The sequence below is a fragment of the Varroa jacobsoni genome, unplaced genomic scaffold (assembly GCF_002532875.2).
Source record: "Varroa jacobsoni isolate VJ856 unplaced genomic scaffold, vjacob_1.0 scaffold_1043, whole genome shotgun sequence".
NCBI lineage: Eukaryota > Metazoa > Arthropoda > Arachnida > Mesostigmata > Varroidae > Varroa > Varroa jacobsoni.
The window spans coordinates 17,173-27,619 of NW_019213945.1; the positions used below are offsets into that span (position 1 = coordinate 17,173).

At 40.3% G+C, this 10,447-nt stretch overlaps 1 long non-coding RNA gene across 3 annotated transcripts; it reads right to left on the minus strand.

The window, feature by feature from the left end:
- Nucleotides 1-943: 943 nt before the first annotated feature.
- LOC147752734 (uncharacterized) lies at nt 944-9,918 on the minus strand. Of its 3 annotated transcripts, XR_015313289.1 has the most exons (4): nt 7,123-9,918; nt 3,990-4,993; nt 2,162-2,343; nt 944-1,765 (listed from the first exon to the last, which is right to left on the minus strand). It is a non-coding gene; the product is annotated as an uncharacterized LOC147752734 (long non-coding RNA). The 3 variants fall into 3 exon arrangements; XR_015313288.1 differs by having other exon boundaries at nt 944-2,343; XR_015313287.1 differs by lacking the exons at nt 944-1,765; nt 2,162-2,343 and having other exon boundaries at nt 2,939-4,993.
- Nucleotides 9,919-10,447: the final 529 nt, after the last annotated feature.

Below are 10,447 nucleotides of genomic sequence, written 5' to 3' on the forward strand. Positions count from 1 at the left end.
GTCTTTTTTACCACCCACATCCTGCATAGCTCAGGCAGTAACCAGCTTAGGGAAATGGTCAGCCAGAGAGCAATTATGAACTTTAGAAGCTGCTATTATATGATTTATGAAAGAGACACATTATTAGTTAGTTAGATGCTTGGCCTAGCCATAAGAACCTGATGTGGCCAATTGTAACAGCCAAAATTTATGGTCCTATAAAATATACCAGCTATAGAAATGTATGTATGTCTATAATACGTATGCTAAAGTTTCTTGGCCAATAAAGTTCGAAGTTCTTTAGGTTTTCAATTGGCGGTCTGTTGTTCGTTGCGGTTTTTCTTCGAACTCTACTCCAGTACAATTATAACTATCCGTAATTTACGTTCCAGACGTCAATTCATAAATGAAAAAATTTACTTATTTACCACATTGTGTATAGTGGCGAAAGATGATCAAATTCAGTTCTCATTATTCCTTCCAGTAATTCCTTACCAGACGTGAAGGTACATTAATTTTACGCTCATTGCTACAAGCAACATATATCGATTGTTTGTTGAAACTAGACTTGTTTTAAATTTATAGCCTGTAGCATGATGTTTGTGATAGTCGAGTAATGCTGCCAAAATGCGAAACGGGCTTATATAGCGATATCATATCGTCTCTGAAATAGATCGAGATATAATTTATACGGACATTTTTTTTATATGAACATTTTGACCATAGTCGTCATCTAATCTTTACACGCAACGTCAAAATTATAATTACGTTTTTTTTTCCAGCTAATCATGAATAGGTTCGCGCAGACGCACGAGAAACTAAATTTACGTGTATTCATTTGAGCTACGCACTAGAAGTTCCACCGACCCATTTCACCGTTCACCTGTATTTGGATGGTATTTTGTGAATTATATCAAAACATCCAAGTATTCAAAGGTGATTCGATACGAAGAAGGCAAGAATCGCTCTTAAAAAATGTAAATTTTCCAAAACAACAGATAACTTTTTCACGTTAATACACAAACCCAACGTTTAACTTAAAGGCATACTTGAAGACACAATCATCGCATATCGAAAATGAAAACGATAGATATGATTACTTGTCAAAATTTCATTTCGATGCTTTCCAAACTTACATCTTCAAGATAAACAGGATGGCATCATGCTTAAAAATTACCCTACTATCGTCATTCAGTCATTTGGATTTTGAACGTTACACTTATCGTTGTCGCCATTATAACACAACTACATGTGATAGTGATGTATGTACCTAACATGAAAGCAAAGCCCAACGGATTTTGAAAAGAACAACAGTGATGAGATTATACGGACTGTTTCTCTCTGGCTTAATCCAGTTCAACTCCTTAGATTTATATAGTTGAATATATATATATATTTGAATAACCCGATACCGTATAAGAATATATGCGTCGTTATCAAACACCAGAGTAAGGCAAATGTTTTCTGCAATTGAATCTTTTAAGGCAGAGATACAAAGGCGTTGGTCCCATTCAGTACGCGTCAGGCCACTTCAAACCTGCCAAGGGGCTTCCTTGCTCTACAACATAAACATTGCCTACTGCTCCATGCTTGGCCTTTGCGCTCCTTTGCGCCTTTGCGAAATTGCTTATTATGCAATTTCTTTCGTCAGTCTGACTATCTGAGCGTTGTGGCGCCGGTTGTTGGTGCGGAGAAACCGGATTTGTTCAGTTGTCCAGTAGAGCTAGTATCCGGCTTGATACGCGGCGAACAGGGCAACAATTGAATTTGCTCGGAAGACGTCTGCCTAGATACATTGCCATCATACTTTAGTAAGTCTATTTCATATAAACGGCCTCCCCCTACCGTTTTTCCCACTTTTTATCTTAATATGTGCCAACTTTTCCGGTTCATCCGACAGATGGCAGTCTTCACTTGAGGCTTAGCCTGTAACCGAAGAGCAGTCACGTATGGATACCTGTAACACCCAGATGGACTCTAGGTCCCTCATAGATTTGTCAGACCGGCTCAGGAATGCTCGACGACGATACTAGACCTCTTTAGACTCTCCACCGCCCAAAACGTCGTCTGGCCCTTCTACGGCAACCCCAAAAACGACTAACACCCTATGTCCAGCTATGCCCGAACCTTGCGGGACCCCTTAGGCTAAGCAATATTTGCCCCTCTCAGCATTCTTACTGACCTGCTTTCGCAGTGAACACTGCTGCAAAAGAATCGACTATCAGTGGCCTTGGGGTCCTTGAGTTTTGCATAGTTGATTTATTAGGCCAGCCATTGCGCTCCAATTCCCTTTTGCATCTAATCCAGAAGGCCATCAAGCTAAGCACGCTTCTCTGGATGATTCATCACCTCACCAACGAACTTCTAAGCGGGAAGGAGGAAAAGTAAGATGATGCAATAGTGTCTTTAAACGGCAGATTTCTACGAGACTTGCTCGTCATTACGTATAGCCAGGATCGGGTGATTCCCGACCGCCAAGCATATCTTTACGATTTTGTGGTAGAAACTGTACAGGTTAGGCTGTGTTCCTCCCATAAAGAAGATATCACCCATAATCCAAAGTTTTGCGCACTTCCATGTAGCTTACCGTAAGCATTTTTCCCTCCTTCATCATGTCGTTGTTCAATACAAAAGCAAACCCTTTACGAATGCGCTACGCTACTTATTAACCCCCTACGCCTTCTTCCCCCAAATGCAAATCTGCGTTGGTAGTAGCTTTTTTGATGATAAGTTGCTTAACTTATCCATCTAAATTATACATACAATTGGTGGATACCAGCGTTAACACACAATTAGTACGATATGAGGCAAATTAATTTTATACTTAAAATAAATGCTATTACATGAGGTATTTGAACATATAGTATGAATGTACGATTGCCGATTCATGCAGCAATAGCAATCAATGCTTACTTGTAGATCATTATCGTTTTAAACGGCTCTAATTGAAAAGAACGCGTTTCTATGTTTTTTTTTTTTTTGAATACTTTAATGGGTCATCTCGTGACTGTACTGCTTAGTTGCATGTTTCATTCTGTGACTCCGACGGTACAATAAGTAATAATTACATTTAAAAAAAAACTTAGAAACTTTTCTCCATAGTGAATCGAGTTTTCTTTTTTATTAATTGTGTGACATGCACCCCTTTGTTTTTGTTTAATTATAGAAGTTAAAGAGAACATATATATATATATATTAGAAATAACTGAACAAACTCGGAAAACTTCTTCGTAAAATTGCGAAACTTGTGAAGAAAAACGACTCAAAGTTTCAAGCCAGATTTTGTGATACAGTATAAAGTGATTCCCTGAGTTTATGGCCACTATTAATAATAACAAGATCATCAGACAAAAGGCAAAAATCAACTTTCAGCGCAGCAAATCAGTGACATAAAAGGCGTATTCGTCGCCGTTGTACAACTCAGTCAAGTTTCCTAGGGGCGTATTAAATTAGGACCTTTACACTTCAGGCCATTTTGTTTTGTTAAAAGAAATCAGAAGACAGCATTTACCGTCTAGAGTGTCATAAAGAAAAAACAAAGGCAAAGGTAGAGAACTTTAAAGATTATTTTTTCAAAGATAAAGAGAGATTTGACTTAGGATGCTTTGCTACAGAGGACAATATGCACGTACCTATCTGACGTTTGAGCGTCTCATAGAAGGCCAGTGTTCTTGAGAAGCAGATTAAATTGAACTAAGCGATACAGACTACTTTTTCGTGAAACCTGTTTCAGTATATTGCAGTTGATAAGCAATTGGAGACCATTCCTACGTATTCGACAACTTAGCAGATCTTCACACATCGTCTGAGGATCGACGCAGCCTCACAGATGAAGCTCGCGATCTGAGATATGTTCGTAGTAGACTATTTACAATAATTGAACATTCAGGGAGACTACAACAGCAGACGGAACAACAAAAAGACGATTAGTAAACAAGCAAAGACAAGGTAAACAAAATGCTTGTGTGCTTATTTCAAAGCCTAGGCCATGCCTCGACATAGAGACTCACTTATCCTTTTGTTTGCCTCCCCCGATGAATGGTTTGCTGAGTTGCTTAAGGTGCTGCATATCTGGCTGTTGAGGTAAGCGGTTATTCGAGCTGACTATTGTGTCTGCCAATGCTGGCGTGGTCTGCTTGCCAACTCTATATGGAGCAGACGACGAGGCAGCCTGCGGTCGACGAACGTTTACTGACCACACCAATGCTGTCGTGTCTTGATTTTCTTTTTTTCTTGATTGCAGAAGTGTTTCACTCGACTGTTGTAACACTGAAGACTGTACGTTTGCGTTTACGTGCGTATTCCTATCGACTATCGATGCACAATTAAGCACAAGTCAAATCGAAACAAACACCCAAACAGCGGATCGGCCAAAATTGAATTAACAGTTTATTATTTCAACGGACGAATCAATTATCTAAAATTGAGCGGAAAACATTATATTTTTTGTCCATAAAATTTCTGCTCCGTCGTTGCAGGGGTCCTCTTCGTATATGGAGTGGACGACGGTATTGAAACATAGTCTTTAATTAACGATGCAACGAATGCCATACAAATACTTCGTTAAACACGAGCCGATACTGACAACACGGCCAACGTAAATCAGCAACAGCAGCTACGAAAGGCAGAATAGTTAATGACGCAGTTTCGGTTTAGCCCGTGTGATTGATGTACGCCTACCGAATATAGAAAGCCACGTCAAACACTGAATACACAAGAAACAGTGTACGTTGAACGACAGCAAACCTTTCGGTTCTCAATGTAAACGCAAAATTGGGAAACAGCCTAAAAATTGGCCGTCATTTTTGTCGTTTCTATTGCGTACGGCAGAATTTCCAGGTCGTGAAGGATGACTGCGATGCGAAGCACTTTTTGTGGGGTATTACCAACGTATGGGGGAAATACCCTGTTGCCTAATTAAACCAAAACTAGGTGGTGAACATACTATGCGAAGATCAAGCGGGCACAAGATGAAATCAGCGAAACAGTGGTGGTCAGATGATGAACTTGTGGTCTGCAATATTCGATCAGTGAATCTACCTTAGTTATGTAAAATGATAGCCTTTTGAGGGGATAGTGCTAGTAGAGTCTTTTAGACAGCTCTAGTTTCTGGGACGTCTCTTGGAAATGGTAAGAATGTAACAGTACGTCGGCAAAGAGATATACTTTAACCATCTCTCGAAAGCCTGAGCAAGTAGGCTTAGAGGAAAAATTGATTCAAAGCATTTTTGCTGAGCATTAACGAGAATGGATTCTAAAATTCTTAGGTTTTGAATCTCGAACACTGCATTACATAGATATTACTAAGGATTTGAATTAAGAAGTAGTGCCAAAAAATTCACACACAGATCATTTGCGACTAAACAACAACACGTAATCGTAGCCTGTCATAAAAATGACTGCCTAAGCCGTTGTTAAATGTTAACATTCTTTCTAATTTCACAGACGGTAACCTTCGAATTTATTTCGTAACCAGCTTTCTTACGTACTTAGGTAGTGGTCAAAAAAAAGGAAACGAGCTTCTGGCACTTAGAAACTTGCAAAAAACATAATTTCATTGCGACGCTGGGGGGAGTGCAGGGTTTGTCGCATTCTACAGAGGCTGCATTCAATTTTTATTAATACTGTACAATTCAAACATATTTTCCTTAAACAGTTTGACGGCATCAGAAAAGACTGAATCTGACTTCGGGGAAATATGGGCGTTTCATACTAAGGGGGTTCAGAGCGCTCTCGGGATTAAATTAGAGGTCTACGTATAGGGCGAAGGGCTCCGAGGGTCAATAATGCCACACGGGGACCCTAGAGTTAATTACAATACAGGCGCAAACTTTAGGCGGACAAATCAATCTAAACAACATCTCTCCCACGGAGCGGAGCTAGTTGCCATTGTTTGGCATAGCAGTTAGTCATACACATATAAATGCAGAAAATGTAGGAAATTCACTTGATGATACGGCGCTTAACAGAGGCCTTTAGGGATAGGCCCCCAGAGATCGAGCAAAGGTTTAAACATGAGCGACGCTAGCCACTTGATTTTGGCGCACTTTTGTTGGTTACGGCGCCCTCTTTGGATAACTGTTCTTTGCGAAACTTACATTTTTTGTAACCGTCACAACATTGAATTTAGTACAATGTACGGGATAATCCCAGAACGTAAAAGTTCTGTTTTGCAAACATAGGAACTGTTTGCGAATTAGCCACGGCCCATGAAGCAGCGGCTGTTTCGAAATTTGCCACAACAGCTGACCATTCCCTGGAGCGTTTCTCCCTTCTGGTCTCGCAAGGATGTTATGATAGAATGCAAAGTTTTTGACCACGAGCGTTTCCAACGTTAATGGCTGAGGAACAAAACGAAATAAAAGATTGTTTAATCTTCAGAAAATTACGAAGTAGGACGGCGCAGGCTTACTGAAATTGTGAATTCGTAAAATTATCGTGTGGCACTTCTTGCGATGATTACTTTAGTAAGATAATTTATAATAACATTTAAAAAATCCTTTGCATCGTTGATATGGGCAATTTATAGCATGCTCACATAGTTTTGTGGGATATTGCATGAAAGGTAAATTCTCTTGAAATTTTTCGTTTTTAAGAAACGTATAAATTTATTTAAAAATAAGGGGAAGGCGGGAGCCTATTGAAAGCCCTCTATGAAGACAAGGCGATTTAACCGAAGATGGTTCATAGCTATGTGAACATTAAAACAGCATACACCTTTCGGCGAGTACAGTCGATGCCTTTTTTCTAAGAACGTGGTATGGTTAAATTGAGTCACCATTGCGCCTGACCAATCAATCAATCACAATTAAATAGACCACTAGCACTCGTTAATTTTAAAGAATTAAAGTAACCAATATTTGTTCCTTATTCCTAGCTAGCCACGGCCCTCCGAACATTTGTGATAACAAACTACGGTTTGATGCTGTAGCCATCAGAAATACCGCAATTTTAAACTTTCAAACCAAATTTTCACTACACACTTTTGCCCCTGTTTGTTTAATTGAAACTGATTTGAAAGAAAGTTTAATCGCCGACTGCGATACAATCATTTTTATAGGAACTGCAATATTCGTCGCGTTATCATTGTCGCGCTCTTTGTCACGAGGGGCATTCTGCTCGCTCATTCATCGTCACACATACCTCGTCACATCACATGGTTCAGCGAACACTGCTGTTGATCAACATGTTGGAAACCGGCCGTGCACGCATTCTCACGTGCAGCCTGCCCTCGGAGTTGCCCTCGCAGCTCAGCCGCGGGGGAAGGGTCCCGTTCCAAGGACCAAGCCAGGGTACGATGTCTGCTGCGGAGGAAAGCTAAGCACCGTCGACCAAAACGAAGAGGGCGCTACGAGCGAGGAGGCGGGTCAACCGACGAGGTTCGAGCAGTACGACAACACGTGATTTAAAAAAAAAGTTCGCAGAATAGATCACACGAACGCCACGGATACGTGACGGAATTCGGGTAGATGTATGTCAGATTGGGGTCAGTACTTGGCCCCGTGACTGCAAGAGCAGGCAGGGGAACTAACTCGGTTTCATCTCTTCGAGGATTACTTCTACTCGAGGAAGGACAATATTTTTTGCGGTTTATTTTCATAGAGCTCAACAACAAGAAACAGGATATGGATGCGGGTATACAACAAGAGGGCATAAGACAAGATAATTTAACACGGATAGAAAGAGGGGGCCCAGGGGCAAGCAGGGTAACATGGAAAGGGGAGAGACAAGTTTGCAAATGGCTCACTCGGCAAGAGTGTATCCTGACTCGTCCTGGGATCGTTGATCCTGAATCTGATCGTTGTTGTGCATCGTCACACCTGAAAAATATTTTTTCAAAGGACCCCTTGATGACGGGCCAGTTGTGCTTTGTTTCTTTGTATAAAAGTTTTATTTAAAAATGAAGTAAAGTCTAAATTATCTGAGATTATTTATGCAGTTTATTTCTAAAATGTATTGCTTTCACATACTATCAGAAAACCCCTGTGGGCCGTTCCTATCTTTAGAAGCGAACCAAAAAGAAATTGTTTAACCAGGCGGCTACTACATGGCTAAAGGCATTTACTGGCTTAATTTTAAGTAGCCTTCAGATGATCTCATAACCTTTGCATCGCGTATATCGAATTTATCAGTTATGTCCGCATCCTTTGAAAACGAAATTAAATTGAAACGCGCTTGATTTTACAAATGTGCCCAAATTAGCTTATATCACATGTACTTGAAACACACCTTTTTCCGACACTTATTTAAAAGCCTAAATACCAGCGGTAACGAAGCCATATAATTAACTGAGACCGAAAATACTTTTCATATATTCCGATTTTTTTCTTTCAGTAATATGCCTAGTTGGCCAGCAAAGCCAAATAAATATAGTTAATAGCTGAAGTCTGAGTCATGAGATTAAATCATAACTTATCTATTAAGCCCTCAAGTGTAACGCGTGCCGATACGGAATCATACCGATTGGTGACAAATGAAATTTTTCTAACTGGGTCTAAATAGCTTTTCGGCACAACCTAATCATTCTCTTGTAAACAATAGAATTTAGCGCCAGAACGTGTGACGACAAAAACTATGTCAAATTTTCTTTCTTTTTTGACAGGTACAGTATATAGCATTATTGGGGACTAAATCCAGTTGAAGTGTATGGTTGTCTACGTATTCTAGCCGAGGCTGAATAAGCAGTCGCCACTTCGAAGAACCGCAAGTTCAGCTTGTGAGATGTACCGCGAGAATAACTCCAACGAGATCTAATCTTGCACAAGTTATAAGTACTTCGTGTGATAATTCTTATTCACGTCGTTTTCGTACGAAGTCAGATTCTCCTATTTCTAGGTGAATTATTTATTAAAATTAATCATATTATGTCGGCATGTTAGAAAGGAACCAAAACAGGACAACTGACCTTAAGTTGCATAGGGAATTCATGATGCTGAAATGCTCAGTAGACATTTCTAACTTCCTACAGGTATTATCGCTACTGCTGCAACATAAATATCGTGTAAAGCGTATTCAATTCTGCGAATAAAGGCCACAGTACACCAATTTATTATAGTCACAGGTTTCAATACAACGTTTTTATGATCACGTGCATGATTCCAAACGTTAATAGAGAACCGACACAGAGCCATGATTTGATTGCACCAAGCTACCGAGCATTCAGTCTGTAGTAGATTACATGTTTATAGTTCTCGGTCCTCCTTCACTAACCTCCGAGTCACCACCAGATCTCTACGCCACAAATATCATATAAGCAGATCTCTACTTCCCGCCATTTTCTTCTTCTTCTTGGCCAGTGTTTTCAGTACACGAAGTCTTGACTGTGCTACCCTGTTGAGACAGCTGTTTCGATACGCATCTGTCCGTCTGGCCACCTTTTCCCTGGGCTCTTGCACCAGTCAGTTGCTCTCCCCAGTACCATTGATTATTCTGACATGACACATCGAGAATATAACAGCGATAAAAAAACAACTACATAATCTTAACAACGTTATGTTTCGGCATGAGTTTTCCAGTTGCTTATGGTATGATGCGAAGTGTACCCGCCTCGGCTCGGTAAGTGTTATGTTTATACTAGGTGCTATAGACTTCGATTGTAGAGCGGAAATGTTTTGTATGTAAATACCGATCTCACGAATGTAAAGTACTTGTAAAGGCTTATGCTGATGGGACATCAATAGACTAACGAGTGGCAGATAAGGAATCTCGCGCCCGAGGATCAAAACCGTAATATGCATCGAGCAGCCTGGCCAAGGCTCGAGAAAACATTCCCTTCGAAGTCGAAATCGAAATCGACTTCAGATGACGTCAGCATCACAATTGCCAGATTTGTGTCAGTGGTTTGCGAATTTTTATCGGAAATCATTCGATTGAATGATCTATTTTTCAGATTTCGACCCATTTTCATCCCCTCTGCGCTGACTCTGCTAATTAATAATGATCCTATTCGATGCTGTGGCCTACCCCAGGACTGGTCCGTGCTGTTCAATGTTTAACTGCGTTTTCTTTACGCGGCTGCTTTTGTATATGTTTAAGAGCGCAACCACAGAAAAGAACATGTGAAACCCAGACGCCTGTTGAGGCGAGATGGAATCATCAACTTTGTACCACAAATGACTCATTGCCGACTTAACGACCTAAAATGTATTCCGTAAAATTTCTTGCTTTTACAATTGTTGGTGCTCGCAATATCACATCATAAAATGCAGATAAATCGATTATATAGCTGAGTCACCTCACAGGAGCACGCATCGTATAATCAATATCTACTGAACAGATTCGGAAGTACCTAAACCTTCAGAATATTTGAAGTTGCTATTTCTGAGCAGTCAAAAAGGCTTTCTTCGAACTCAACTTCGTGCTCGATAAGCAAAATGTGTCAGAGACATTCAGAATGTATCTGAGGGCCAACGACACAAGCGCACAAAATTAACTGTTCGTACCAGGAAAAGGTACACCTTATCACTTC